This window comes from Pristiophorus japonicus, unplaced genomic scaffold (genome assembly GCF_044704955.1).
Source record: "Pristiophorus japonicus isolate sPriJap1 unplaced genomic scaffold, sPriJap1.hap1 HAP1_SCAFFOLD_416, whole genome shotgun sequence".
In the NCBI taxonomy this organism is placed as follows: Eukaryota; Metazoa; Chordata; class Chondrichthyes; family Pristiophoridae; genus Pristiophorus; species Pristiophorus japonicus.
In genome coordinates this window covers 290161-305863 of record NW_027254047.1, presented here as the reverse complement: position 1 = coordinate 305863, position 15703 = coordinate 290161, and the positions used below count along the sequence as shown (strand labels likewise).

The following is a 15703-nucleotide window of genomic DNA, read 5'->3' as shown; positions in this document are numbered from 1 at the left end:
ATCCTAGGTCATTGAATATATTTAAGGTGGAGATAGACAAATTTTTGAGTGAAGGGAATAAAGGGTTATGCAGAGCGGGCAGGGAAGTGGAGCTGAGTCCATGATCAGATCAGCCATGATCTTATTGAATGGCAGAGCAGGCTCGAGGGGCCAGGTGGCCGATTCCTGCTCTTATTTATTATGTTCTTGTACCAGGCCCCATCAGTCGCCATGTGATTCCACCATCATATCTTCATCCATTACTCAATTTTTGCCCTCACTCGAGCTGGTTTCACCATCATGAGCATTCCCCACACTGAGGCTCTCTAATTCCTGATTGGAGCACAGATGCTGGCATGGACTGGTTATTCCAAATGGCCCGATTCCGTGCCATATATCTTATGTAAATTTGTAGTTTCAGTGCAATTGGAACCTGGGTTTGGTGCTTCCATGTAAGTGGTCCAAGGATTTAGTGTCACAGTATAAGTGGTCACTGGATTTGGTGTCACAATGTAAGTGGTGCCTGGATTTGGTGTCACAATGTAAGTGGTCCCTGGATTTGATGTCATAATGCACGTAGTCTCTGGATTTATTGTCAAAAGCACCTCATCACTGGGATTGAGGGCAAATCCGCAGCTCAGCAATGCAGTCAGTACAGAATGAGCCCACTCAAACCTATTCCCAATTAACACACCCCACATTAATTCACCAGTAACAGCCCAGTGCCCGCAAGTAACTGTAGCCCCGCATCTAACTTCGTTGAAACAAACAATTCTAAACATTTTAAAGGGAAAATAAACCCCATCACAGCTCAACAAAGGTGATTAATGGGCAGTATGTCCCCATCACTCAATACCTCCTTCACCCCTACTCTCCAACTTCCTCTCAACATACACCTCCTTCACCCCTACTCTCCAATTCCCTCTCGACATGCACCTCCTTCACCTCTACTCTCCAACTCCCTCTCAACATACATCTCCTTCACCCCTACTCTCCAACTCCCGCTCTGCATACACCTCCTTCACTCCTACTCTCCAATTCATAAGAACATAAGAACATAAGAATTAGGAACAGGAGTAGGCCATCTAGCCCCTCGAGCCTGCTCCGCCATTCAACAAGATCATGGCTGATCTGGCCGTGGACTCAGCTCCACTTACCCGCCCGCTCCCCAGAACCCTTAATTCCCTTATTGGTTAAAAATCTATCTATCTGTGATTTGAATACATTCAATGAGCTAGCCTCAACTGCTTCCTTGGGCAGAGAATTCCACAGATTCACAACCCTCTGGGAGAAGAAATTCCTTCTCAACTCGGTTTTAAATTGGCTCCCCCATATTTTGAGGCTGTGCCCCCTAGTTCTAGTCTCCCCCACCAGTGCAAACAACCACTCTGCCTCTATCTTGTCTATCCCTTTCATTATTTTAAATGTTTCTATAAGATCACCCCTCATCCTTCTGAACTCCAACGAGTAAAGACCCAGTCTACTCAATCTATCATCATAAGGTAACCCCATCATCTCCGGAATCAGCCTAGTAAATCGTCTCTGTGCCCCCTCCAAAGCTAGTATATCCTTCCTTAAGTAAGGTGACCAAACCTGCATGCATTACTCCAGGTGCGGCCTCACCAATACCCTGTACAGTTGCAGAAGGACCTCCCTGCTTTTGTATTCCATCCGTCTCACAATGAAGGCCAACATTCCATTCGCCTTCCTGATTACCTGTTGCATCTACAAACTAACTTTTTGGGATTCATGCACAAGGACCCCCAGGTCCCTCTGCACCGCAGCATGTTGTAATTTCTCCCTGTTCAAATAATATTCCCTTTTACTGTTTTTTTTCCCCAAGGTCGATGACCCCACACTTTCCGACATTGTATTCCATCTGCCAAACCTTAGCCCATTCGCTTAATCTATCTAAATCTCTTTGCAGCCTCTGTGTCCTCTACACAACCCGCTTTCCGACTAATCTTTGTGTCATCTGCAAATTTTGTTACACTACACTCTGTCCCCTCTTCCAGGTCATCTATGCATATTCTAAACAGTTGTGGTCCCAGCACCGATCCCTGTGGCACACCACTAACCACCGATTTCCAACCTGAAAAGGACCCATTTATCCCGACTCTCTGCTTTCTGTTAGCCAGCCAATTCTCTATCCATGCTAATACATTTCCACTGACTCCGCGTACCTTTATCTTCTGCAGTAACCTTTTGTGTAGCACCTTATCGAATGCCTTTTGAAAATCTAAATACACCACATCCATCGGTACACCTCTATCCACCATGCTCGTTATATCCTCAAAGAATTCCAGTAAATTAGTTAAACATGATTTCTCCTTCATGAATCCATGCTGCATCTGCTTGATTGCACTATTCCTATCTGGATGTCCTGCTATTTCTTCCTCAATGATAGTTTCAAGCATTTTCCCCACTGCAGATGTTAAACTAACTGGCCTATAGTTACCTGCCTTTTGTCTGCCCCCTTTTTTTAAACAGAGGTGTTACATTAGCTGCTTTCCAATCCGCTGGTACCTCCCCAGAGTCCAGAGAATTTTGGTAGATTATAACGAATGCATCTGCTATAACTTCCGCCATCTCTTTTAATACCCTGGGATGCATTTCATCAGGACCAGGGGACTTGTCTACCTTGAGTCCCATTAGCCTGTCCAGCACTACCCCCCTAGTGATAGTGATTGTCTCAAGGTCCTCCTTTCCCACATTCCTGTGACCAGCAATTTCTGGCATGTTTTCTGTGTCTTCCACTGTGAAGACCGAAGCAAAATAATTGTTTAAGGTCTCAGCCATTTCCACATTTCCCATTATTAAATCCCCCTTCTCATCTTCTAAGGGACCAACATTTACTTTAGTCACTCTTTTCCTTTTTCTATCTCTAAAAGCTTTTACTATCCGTTTTTATGTTTTGCGCAGGTTTACCTTCGTAATCTATTTTTCCTTTCTTTATTGCTTTCTTAGTCATTCTTTGCTGTCGTTTAAAATTTTCCCAATCTTCTCGTTTCCCACTAACCTTGGCCACCTTATACGCATTGGTTTTTAATTTGATACTCTCCTTTATTTCCTTGGTTATCCACGGCTGGTTATCCCTTCTCTTACTGCCCTTCTTTTTCACTGGAATATATTTTTGTTGAGCACTATGAAAGAGCTCCTTAAAAGTCCTCCACTGTTCCTCAATTGTGCCACCTTTTAGGCTGTGTTTCCAGTCTACTTTAGCCAACTCTGCCCTCATCCCACTGTAGTCCCTTTTGTTTAAGTATATTATGCTCGCTTGAGACACTACTTCCTCACCCTCAATCTGTATTACAAATTCAACCATACTGTGATCACTCATTCCGAGAGAATCTTTTACTCGGAGATTGTTTATTATTCCTGTCTCATTACACAGGACCAAGTCTAAGATAGCTTGCTCCCTTGTAGGTTCTGTAACATACTGTTCTAAGAAACAATCCCGTATGCATTCTATGAATTCCTCCTCCAATCGATATGTAGGTTAAAATCCCCCATGCTTACTGCCATTCCTTTTTCACATGCCTCCATTATCCCCTTGATTATTGCCCACCCCACCGTGAAGTTATTATTTGGGGGCCTATAAACTACGCCCACCAGCGACTTTTTCCCCTTACTATCTCTAATCTCCTCCACAATGATTCAACATTTTGTTCATTAGAGCCAATATCGTCTCTCACAACTGCCCTGATATCATCCTTTATTAACAGAGCTACCCCACCTCCTTTCCCCTTCTTGTCTATCTTTCCAAATCGTCAGATACCCCTGTATGTTTAATTCCCAGTCTTGGCCACCCTGCAACCACGTTTCTGTAATGGCCACCAAATTTGTAATGATTTGTGCCGTCAACTCATTTACTTTATTTCGAATGCTGCGTGTGTTTAGGTAGAGTGTTTTAATACTAGTTTTTAAACCATGATTTTTAGTTTTGACCCCTCCTGCAGCCACTTTACATTCAGTGGCCCTTTTTGTTTTTTGCCTTGGGTTTCTCTGCCCTCCACTTTTACTCATCTCCTTTCTGTCTTTTGCTTTCATCTCCATTTTGTTTCCCTCTGTCTCCCTGCATTGGTTCCCATCCCCCTGCCATATTAGTTTAACTCCTCCCCAACAGCACTAGCAAACACTCCCCCAAGGACATTGGTTCCGGTCCTGCCCAGGTGCAGACCGTCCGGTTTGTACTGGTCCCACCTCCCCCAGAACCGGTTCCAATTCCCCAGGAATTTGAATCCCTCCCTGCTGCACCACTGCTCAATCCATGTATTCATCGGAGCTATCCTGCGATTCCTACTCTGACTAGCACGTGGCACTGGTAGCAATCCTGAGATTACTACTTTTGAGGTCCTACGTTTTAATTTAGCTCCTAGCTCCTTAAATTCATCTTGTAGGACCTCATCCCTTTTTTTAACCTATATCGTTGGTACCAATGTGCACGACAACTGGCTGTTCACCCTCCCATTTCAGAATGTCCTGCACCCGCTCCGAGACATCCTTGATCTTTGCACCAGGAAGGCAACATACCATTCCTCATCCTTACTCGTCTTTCACCCCGACAATTTCATTTATACCATCACTTACACTAATCATCCACAGTGGAGGTAAATATCAGGAGCTTGTGTGTGATGGTGAGGTGATCATTGGACAATAAAGGGCAGAGACCTGTGGGTGGCTGCTCATTATCCTCGGTGTGATTTAATTCCCTTTCCCACTGAATACTGCTGACAGACATGGTCACCTTGGTAACAGAATGGTCAGTGTGACATCACTTTCTGACCAAGAGCACACAAGACAATGCATTATCAATAAATTGTAAAGGTATTAAACAGTCTGCAATTACATTGTAAATAAAAAGGACTATATTATATATATATATGTAAATATATAACTATAATATATGTAGCAAAGACTCTGTGTGCTCTTTTCAGTTGTTCTGCTAAACCAGATGCAAAATGCTTTTTGTGGATTTTAGGACCCTGCGGCAGACCATCCAGCGTTACTGGCTGGGTCAGGATCTAAAGAGACCGCGCGCTGTTCCTCCTCCCACTGCCTGTGGGAATGGGGCAGATATTTAAAGTGACAGGGACTCCTGTCTCTGCATATTTATATTTAAAGGATAGTCCAGTTTATCTTGGGGTGTCGGGGGACTTCACTAACAGAGCTCCCATTAACAGTCAGTACCTTCTTTAACCTACATATCGATTGGCCAAATCAAATTGCACGGGGTAGCCTTGAGGAGGAATTCATAGAATGCATACAGGATTGTTTCTTAGAACAGTATGTTACAGAACCTACAGGGGAGCAAGCTATCTTAGATCTGGTCCTGTGTAATGAGATAGGAATAATAAAGATCCTAGTAAAAGATCCTCTCGGAATGACTGATCAAAAATGGTTGAATTTGTAATACAGATTGAGGGTGAGGAAGTAGTGTCTCAAACGAGTGTACTATGCTTAAACAAAGGGGACTACAGTGGGATGAGGGTAGAGTTGGCTAAAGTAGACTGGGAACACAGACTAAACGGTGGCACAATTGAGGAACAGTGGAGGACTTTTAAGGAGCTCTTTCATAGTGCTCAACAAAAATATATTCCAGTGAAAAAGAAGGGCGGTAAGTGAAGGGATAACCAGCCATGGCAAACGAAGGAAATAAAGGAGAGTATCAAATTAAAAACCAATGCATATAAGGTGGCCAAGGTTAGTGGGAAACTAGAAGATTGGGAACATTTTAAATGACAGCAAAGAATGAATAAGAAAGCAATAAAGAAAGGAAAGATAGATTACGAAGGTAAACTTGCGCAAAACATAAAAACAGATAGCAAAACCTTTTATCGATATATAAAACGGAAAAGAGTGACTAAAGTAAATGTTGGTCCCTTAGAAGATGAGAAGGGGGATTTAATATGGGAAATGTGGAAATGGCTGAGACCTTAAACAATTATTTTGCTTTGGTCTTCACAGTGGAAGACACAAAAACCGTGCCAAAAATTGCTGGTCACGGGAATGTGGGAAGGGAGGACCTTGAGATAATCATTATCACTAGTGGGGTAGTGCTGGATGGGCTAATGGGACTCAAGGTAGACAAGTCCCCTGGTCCTGATGAAATGCATCCCAGGGTATTAAAAGAGATGGCGGAAGTTATAGCAGATGCATTCGTTATAACCTACCAAAATTCTCTGGACTCCGGGGAAGTACCAGCGGATTGGAAAGCAGCTAATGTAACGCCTCTGTTTAAAAAAGGGGGCAGACAAAAGTGGGTAACTATAGGCCGGTTAGTTTAACATCTGTAGTGGGGAAAATGCTTGAAGCTATCATTAAGGAAGAAATAGCGGGACATCTAGATAGGAATAGTGCAATCAAGCAGACGCAACATGGATTCATGAAGGGGAAATCATGTTTAACTAATTTACTGGAATTCTTTGAGGATATCACGAGCATGGCGGATAGAGGTGTACCGATGGATGTGGTGTATTTAGATTTCCAAAAGGCATTCGATAAGGTGTCACACAAAAGGTTACTGCAGAAGATAAAGGTACGCGGAGTCAGTGGAAATGTATTAGCATGGATAGAGAATTGGCTGGCTAACAGAAAGCAGAGAGTCGGGATAAATGGGTCCTTTTCGGGTTGGAAATCGGTGGTTAGTGGTGTGCCACAGGGATCGGTGCTGGGACCACAACTGTTTACAATATACATAAGTGACCTGGAAGAGGGGACAGAGTGCAGTGTAACAAAATTTGCAGATGACACAAAGATTAGTGGGAAAGCGGGTTGTGTAGAGGACACAGAGAGGCTGCAAAGAGATTTAGATAGGTTAAGCGAATGGGCTAAGTTTTGGCAAATGGAATACAATGTCGGAAAATGTGCTGTCATCCATCTTGGGAAAAAAAAACAGTAAAAGGGAATATTATTTGAATGGGGAGAAATTACAACATGCTGCGGTGCAGAGGGACCTGGGGGTCCTTGTGCATGAATCCCAAAAAGTTAGTTTGCAGGTGCAGCAGGTAATCAGGAAGGTGAATGGAATGTTGGCCTTCATTGCGAGAGGGATGGAGTACATAAGCAGGGAGGTCCTGCTGCAACTGTACAGGGTATTGGTGAGGCTGCACCTGGAGTACTGCGTGCAGTTTTGGTCACCTTACTTATGGAAGGATATACTAGCTTTGGAGGGGTACAGAGACGATTCACTAGGCTGATTCCGGAGATGAGGGGGTTACCTTATGATGATAGATTGAGTAGACTGGGTCTTTACTCGTTGGAGTTCAGAAGGATGAGGGGTGATCTTATAGAAACATTTAGAATAATGAAAGGGATAGACAGGATAGAGGCAGAGAGGTTGTTTCCACTGGTCGGGGAGACTAGAACTAGGGGGTACAGCCTCAAAATACGGAGGAGCCAATTTAAAACCGAGCCGAGAAGGAATTTCTTCTCCCAGAGAGTTGTGAATCTGTGGAATTCTCTGCCCAAGGAAGCAGTTGAGGCTAGCTCATTGAATGTATTCAAATCACAGATAGATAGATTTTTAACCAATAAGAGAATTAAGGGTTACGGGGAGCGGGCGGGTAAGTGGAGCCGAGTCCACGGCCAGATCAGCCATGATCTTGTTGAATGGCGGAGCAGGCTCGAGGGGCTAGATGGCCTACTCCTGTTTCTAATTCTTATGTTCTTATGTTCTGTACTGTGCAGTGATTGTAAAGCTGTCTATTTCAGTGACTTGAGCCTTTCTAAAATGTCTCACTGTGTTTGATAGTCCATTTAACATGCTTGTATAATTTGGAAAGACTTCAGAATTGTGCAGTGTAATGAAGGTTTCGTTTAAAGATGGAGTAAAACTTGTCTCAAAATATTCTGTTCTAACCCTCCCCCAACGCCCAAATTTTATAACACTGCAGTACTGACTGGGAAGGTCCCAAGTTCGATCCTTGATCTGAACCGTGAGCTAATCTCAGCCAAGGCAGCAGTTCAGGGGTTATAATTGTCCTCAGTATCACTGGGCTAAATACAAGTAAAAATCAGCCAGTGCCCCTGCTCTTCATACCGATCCAGTGACCTCAACTGGGAAGTGTCTGGATATTATTTGAGGGCAGGGTTTGAGGCTGTGATGCCCACCACAGTGGAAATCTGCTGACACTCACTGATTCGACTGATGGCAAGTTACTAGACGTCAACTCATAAGCGGTCCCTCAAAACGAGGATGACTTGCTTCCACGCCCCCAAAAAAAGGAGTTCACAGGTGTTTCGAAAGAAGAACCCGAACTACATCCTCAAGGGTGGAAGATGTCTGTGCGTGGATTTTTTTTTAACGTGTGGTGGCCGTTGCACACCAACCACCAAATGGGCTTGACAGAGCTAGGTCTTGGTCCAGTGGCAAGGATTACTCAAGACAAGCGGAGACCTGCTCTGCTGCACGGACCCAGTCCGTACCCATATCGCAGTGTGGGCTGGCCCGTGCTGTCCCTGGGCCCCTGGCCCCAAACTCATGCCTCCCCTGGGCTCCGATCACATCCCTCCAGTCTCTCGCCGCTCCTTCGCCCCGATCTCATCGCTCTTGCTGCACCTGCCCACGCGCCAATCACCATCCTGGACCTTGCTGACGTCACTCTTCACTGCTGTTGTCCTCCTGTACCAGCTCGTGCTGTACCTTGTAGTGGCATGCCTCCATGCTGCTCCCTGGGCCATCACTCGCCGCTCCTTTTATGGCCCCGACCTGCCGCTGATGGTCTCCCGCAGTTCGGGGCCTCCACGCTGCGTAGATGAAAACGTGGAAAGAAATCGCATTAAAACATGCATTAGGCTGGCTAATTTCTGACTCTCTGACTCCTAGTTCTAAACTCTCCAACCAGGGAAAAAACAGCCTCAGCATCTACCCAGACAGCCCCTCTCAATCTCAGACATAAGGATACACGAGTTCAGTTCTCTTTTAAAATACAAGTTCTGTTTCCTGCGGGTAAGAGAGTTCATGATAAATTAAGGGTCAAATAAGGGTCTGTTATGAGTGATATTGCAGCAACTGTTTTAAAGATGAAAGCACTGGCACAAAAACCGATGGGACCAAACAGGGCAGTTTTATGGACTGGGAAAATATGTTAAAGGGTAAGACTGTAGAAATGCAGTGGCAAATATTTAACGAGATATTTCATAATCACAGCAAAGATTTATTCAAGGGAGAGATAAAGATGCTAAGAGAAGGATGAACCATCCCTGGCTAACTAAGGAAGTAAAGAATGGTATCAAATTGAAAAAAAAGGCATACAATGTTGTGAAGGACAGTGGATTGGGAAATTTCTATAAACCAGCAAAGGACGACTTAAAAAAAAAATGATAAAGACAGTAAGAGCTTCTACAGGTATATAAAAAGGAAACGAGTAGCTAAAGTAAATGTTGGTCCCTTAGAGGGGGAGATTGGAGAATTAATGGGAAACATGGAAATGGCAGAGATTTTGAACAAATATTTTGTATCAGTCTTTACGGTAGAGGACACTAAAAACATCCCAACAGTTGATAATCAAGGGGCTATTTGGGAGGGGGGGTGGGGGAAGTAGACTTAAAACAGATCACTATCACTAGAGATAAGGTACGAAGCAAACTAATGGGACAAAAGGTGGACAGGTCCCCTGGACCTGATGGCATGCATCCTAGGTCTTAAAAGAAATGGCTGCAGAGATAGTGACAGCATTGGTTGTAATCTAGCAAAATTCCCCGAATTCTGGAGAGGTCCCAACGGACTGGAAAACTGCAAATGTAACACCCCTATTCAAGAAAGGAAGGAGTCAGAAGGCAGGAAACTATAGACCAGTCATCTGTCATTGGGAAAATACTGGAGTCCATCATTATGTTGTAGTCGTAGCAGGACATTTAGAAAATCATATTTCAGTCAAGCAGAGTCAGCATGGTTTTATAAAAGGGAAATCATGTTTGACAAATTTGCAGGAGTTGTTTGAGGATGTAACGAGCAGAGTGAATAAAGGAGAACCAGTTGATGTCATATATTTGGATTTCCAGAAAGCATTCGATAAAATGCCACATAAAAGGTTACTATATAAGATAAAAGTTCATGGGGTTGGAGGTAATATATCAGCATGGATAGAGGGGATTGGCTAACTAACAGAAAATAGAGAGTCGGGATCAATGGATCATTTTCAGATTGGCAAACTGTAACTAGTGGGGTGCTGAAGGGATCAGTGCTGGGGCCTCAACCATTTCATTTTATATTAATGACTTGGATGAAGGGACCGAGTGTAATGCAGCCAAATTTGCTGATGATACAAAGGTAGGTGGGAAAGCAAGTTGTGTGGAGGATGCAAAGAATCTACAAAGGGATATAGATAGGCTCAGTGAGTGGGCAAAAATCTGGCAGATGGACTGTAATGTGGTAAAATGTCAGGTTACCCCTTTTGGTCGGAAAAAAAAAGGAAATTATTATTTAAATGGGACAATTACAAAATGCGGCAGTAGAGGGATCTGGGGGATCTTGGTGCATGAAACTCAAAACGTTGGCATGCAGGTACAGCAAGTAATCAGGAAGGCAAATGGAATGCTGACCTTTATTGCAAGGGGGATGGAGTATAAAAGTAGGCAAGACCACACCTGGAGTACTGCGCACAGTTTTGGTCCGGCCTTGTCTCCATTCCCGTGCTGAGGGAATTGCTACACCAGACAGGAAGGGCAACATTTGGGGACATTGATTCCCCACCAATTCCCATTCCCATTCTTTCTGGTGGATAATGGAGGGGCCACTGTTTGTAATGTGCAAGTCAGTAAGAATTGCCAGCAAGCTCATTCAGTAGCAACTTTGACACTATTGTAGATTTTGAACAAAGATCAATTTAGCATTGTAGTAAAAGTTCATAATTTTATTGCAAACTAAATTTCTGTTGAGAGTCGCTGAATTAAGGGGAAAGATAACACACAGCGTTTCTTAAATGGACATTGCAACCCCAAGAACACAATCAGCAATATATCCAGAATATTAAAGTCCAGCCCAGTTATAGGGTTATCATCATCAGAAACAAACCCCAACTGTCAGAATGAACATGATTCAGTCGGGATGTGATTAACAGCAGCAATAACAGCAGATTCCAACCCCTGCAGTCACTTGTGAACTCGTTGGTGTCTCAGCCGGAAGAAGACCAAGTGAATCCCCTCCCACACTCTGAGCAGGTGAACGGCCTCTCCCCAGTGTGATTGTGTCGATGAATTTCCAGCGCAGACGGTGATCTGAGTACCTTCCTACAGTCACCACATTCCCACGGTTTGTAAATGGTGGGGTTATCCGTGTGACTCTCCATGGTGGGACGATCAGTTGAAGCCTCGTCCACACACACAACACGTTTTTGTGCGATGTTTTTTCAGGCTGTGTAACTGATTAAAGCTCTTTCCACAGGCAGTGCACTGGAACACTCTCACTCGGGTGTGTGTGTGTCTCGGTGCTTTTCCAGTTACAGTGACGTTTGAAATCTTTTCCCACAGGCAGAACAAATAAATATTTCTCCTTCCACTTTCAAAGGCCGATGATATTCAGGTCCTGATGAAACGATTGACTCCGTCAGATCTTGACGTGATGTTTGGTTTGTGTTTCCTGTCTGAAAATCTCCCCTTCTAATACACTGTAAAAGGAACCAACAAAACTCATCACTGTAAGCACAAGACAGAAATTCAGAATAGACAAACTGTAAGGGATAAATTGCAAGAGTTGCAAATAGGTGGTCAGAATTATGCTGAAGGTAGTGAACTTGTCTGTATTAGGATTGCCTATGTATGTAACACTTGCTTATGTAGGTATAGCACAAATGTATAACGCATTAAACTGAATCCGTAACCTCTAATACTTAAACAGCAAACTCAGCAGTTGTTGATCAGAAGTCTCTGAGGAAGAGATAAGGAAGCCAGTTTAGGCGTCTATTATACTGTGGCAAAGTGCAAGTCATGGAACAACACCATAGAAGATGGGAATTGCATATACTACTCAGAGACAGTTTGATAAGAGTCGACAAATCAATGTAACTTTGCTGACAGAATTAGACCTATCGAGGATTTTGTAGGAGGGTGCTCCTCTCCAAAACCTGTATAAATTGTACTTGAAACCTCTTGTATTTCGCAGGTTTTAGGCTGAACCTTCCCGTGCATTGCTTGTAATAAAACCGGTAAACCTGAGGTTTCGTTTGTTTACTTCCGTGGTCGTTATACAGTGGGAGCTCGGCGAGGTGTCGATTAACTATATCAGTTAATCCACCTTGAGGGAAAGAAGCCTCCTTTTACCCCAACTGACGGGCAGGTGTCGATTAACTATATCAGTTAGTCCACCTTAGAAGGAGAGAAGCCTCCTTTGTACCCCTACATTTGGCGTAGTCGGCAGGATATAGACCCTCTGACCTGGATGATGTGACAGCTGAATGGCAGTGAGTATGATTGTGTATCACCTGCAGCTGTAGCATTGACGGGGAAGGAGGTATTCTATATAAAGAATTCGAAGGCGCAATCTGTAGAACAAGTTATAGCGAACCACAGAAGGACAAAAACCAAGGTCGGGAATAGGTGTATTGCCTGAAAAAGAAGGAATACAACCTAAGGGGGAGAGGACCCCAGCGATCGTTAGAGGAAAAATAAGGTGAATGTCCCGAAGCGTGACATGGTAATAACACGGAGAAGCCGGTATTGATCGTGCAAACAAAGAAGGAATACAACCTAAAAAGTGGGGTGGGACCCCAGGATCCTAGGAAAACTGGCCACTGGGATAAAATGCTAGCTGAGTAAAATGGAAAATTAATAAAAGAAAAGAAAAAACACATTGAATTTACAAAGGACAGCGTCTTTTTATCAAAAGATAAAAATATGATCTTGAAAGCTGCAGCTGCTGGAAAGCGAAAGAAAGATGTTTAGGAAAATGGACTGGAGGAAGATCATCAAAATACAAAACCTAATTTGAAGAAAGGAGATTTAAATTGGCTGTGAAAAAGATATTGGTTTAAATACAAAAACTTACGAGTTAAACCCGACACAGAAGTTTTATGCCAAGAAAGAGAAACAAAGATGTTTAACTATGGACTAGAGGAAGGTCATCAAAAAATTACGTTCAGATTCAAAAGGAAAAAAAAAATCTAAGTTATGCAAATTCAGCAAAGGAAGGAAAAAAACTGGGAATGAAAGAATTCTTAAAAAAGATGGAACCAGCACGGAAGTTTAGATTTTGTGCCGAGAGAAATAAAACACAAGATTTGCTCAGTGAAATGCTGGAATGTATATAGCTTGTGTGAAAATTGGATTTCAGTAAACAAAATAGCTATTAAAAATGTCTAATCTCATTTTAAATCAATGAAAAAATCTTTGATAGGTATTTGAATTGGAAGTTTGGAGAAATTGGAGTTTACTCTAAAATGCTGTCTTTCCCGATGAGATGGTTTTATTATGACAACTTTACGAATGATTTCTGCTGTTTTAACGGATTCCTGAAAGCGCAAAGACGTGGGGAAAATTTTTTGGATGATTATGCAAAATCACGTAATGACGTCAGGGCTTCTTACAAACCTGTAAAGGAGTTAACCCTTTCCATTGACAGCTGTTTTATACTGGATATTATTAATTTGGATTTCTTAATAAAAGAAAAACTCATCTGACAGACAGAGGAAATGGTGGGATAGTCAGAATAAAAATAAAATGAAGAAAGCCTATGTAATAATACTCCCCTGCTACAGAGGACAGATAGATACTGAAACAAAACAAATTCAAGAGTTAGAAGCTAAGATCAATAAGCTGGAAGAGATAAAGACAGGACCAGATGGATAGTGCAGTGCACAGCCATTGCACCATCACCTATGGTAAGAGAGCCAATGTACCCCACGGTGGATAAGTGTAGTCCACAAACATAACCTAACAGTAAAGCAGACCGGAGTAAAGTGGCCCCCGGCACATGATAATGGCTATTTATCAGTGGCACCGATACGCACTACCACCATTCCCACCAACGGACATAGAGCAGCTCACATTACCATACAGGTGGTACCCCTCAACCCACTGGAGACACAAATTCTATTGAATAAGTTACCAACCCCGAAAGCAAAATAGTAGAAATACAGAATTCTGACAAAAGATTAGAGTAGAATACAGTGACTCAAAAGGCAGGTGAAAGGGTAGGGGAGGACAGGGAACAAAAGTGAATTGAATACAAAAACCACTCTGGGGCTTGATGACCCCAACAAAAATGATGCAGCATTCTTGAAAATGTTTAAAGATGGACTAGGAGAGGCACATCAAAAGATAATTGTTAGGATTTAAGATAGGAGATGATTACGATGAAACTTTGGAATAGGCAGAACATGAAGAAGAGTTAAAGTCAAAACAAAGGGAGAAGGTAGCAGCAGAGATGAAGGGGGAGGAGACACCCCCGCGCAGCTCGCTAGCTGCAATAAGGGAAGAGGCGCAGGAAGGCGAGGCCCACTCCAGGCAAAGAAGGGAGCACCCTTTTGCAGTATGTGGATGATATCCTTATTGCCTCCAGCACAGAACAACACGTATTAGCTGCAACTACAATGCTAGGAGCTGTAGAGAGTGCAGGATTAAAAATAAATCCTAGGAAGGTGCAGGTGGGAAGGAGTGAAGTAACATATCTAGGATACATAATATCACAAGGGAAGAGACAGATGCCCAAGGACAGAAAGGAAGCAATTCAATCAATGCCCACGTCAGGAACCGCGAAAGTGGTCAGGCAGGTACTAGGGCTATTCAACTACTGCAGAAAGATCAGGAAATTGTGGTTGTAAGTTTAAAACAAGCTCTCACAAGTGCTCCAGCCTGGGATTATCCGACCAGAATAGGCCCTTCCACATCTATACCCACCACAGTAAGGATCATTACATGGGGACAGGCATAGGCCAGTGGCATAGTAATGTCGGGACACATACCCAGCATACCTTAGTAGAATTGCTTAACACAGGAAGGCTAAAACTGGTATCCGACGCACGAAGGACAAGGTGGGAAGCATGCTTTTACCCTCCCAACGGGACGGTAACAATAAAAGACAACTGTAACAACCCTGCAGGATGGATCATTACGCAGGGGAAGGAGCAGCAGTGTAGCCCGACAGGAGAAGACGAGGGAAGTAGTCAGGCTTGAGGAGGTAGACATGGATCTATATGTAGATGGGTCTCGGCACTATGTGGGACTCCACGGATGGGCCGTGGTAGATAGCAGCAAACAGGTCAAAAGTGAAGGACGGTTTGAAGGGGGTCAATCAGCTCAAGTGGCTGAATTAGTGGCTCTCACTGAAGCTCTGAGGCTGGCTCGGGGAAACGGAGTAAACATCTATACAGACACTCGATATGCTTTTGGAGTAGTGCATGATTATATGATAGCCTGGAGCAGACGGGGATACATGATCTCAGGAGGAGGGCCGATTGTTAAACACTTAGTGGACGCCTCCCTCCTATCCAAAGAGTGTGCGATCAACATCAACAGGGGAATGAATGGGCAGATGAAGCAGCCAAGTGAGTGGCAGAGACAGGTACACTGGCCGGGGAAGCCCAAGTCGGAGCATGTACAATCAGGCCTGAGGAAGTAAACATGCTTAAGGCACAGGGAGAAGCCACTCCACAGGAAACGGAGGGGTGGAAGCAGAGGGGCCCCAACAAGAGACCGACAGGATATGGAAGAAATAATGGGAATGTGGTGGCCCCGGAATGCATCCAGGGGAGACTATTAAATTTATACCACGGGTAAGTCCATATAG

The 15703-nt window shown here is 43.6% G+C and overlaps 1 protein-coding gene across 5 annotated transcripts in view; it reads right to left on the bottom strand.

Annotated features, from left to right (window-relative positions):
* The window catches only part of LOC139250704 (zinc finger protein 432-like), a 384699-nt gene that overhangs the window by 112645 nt on the left and 256351 nt on the right, over positions 1 to 15703 (bottom strand). Inside the window, exon 2 of one of the 5 annotated variants that reach the window (XR_011591356.1) lies at positions 10821 to 11588. The exons of the other annotated variants lie outside the window; for them this stretch is intronic. The gene's annotated coding sequence lies outside the window, so the exon portion shown is untranslated. Of the gene's footprint in view, positions 1 to 10820; positions 11589 to 15703 lie in introns of those variants that run through there. 5 annotated transcript variants of the gene reach the window in all.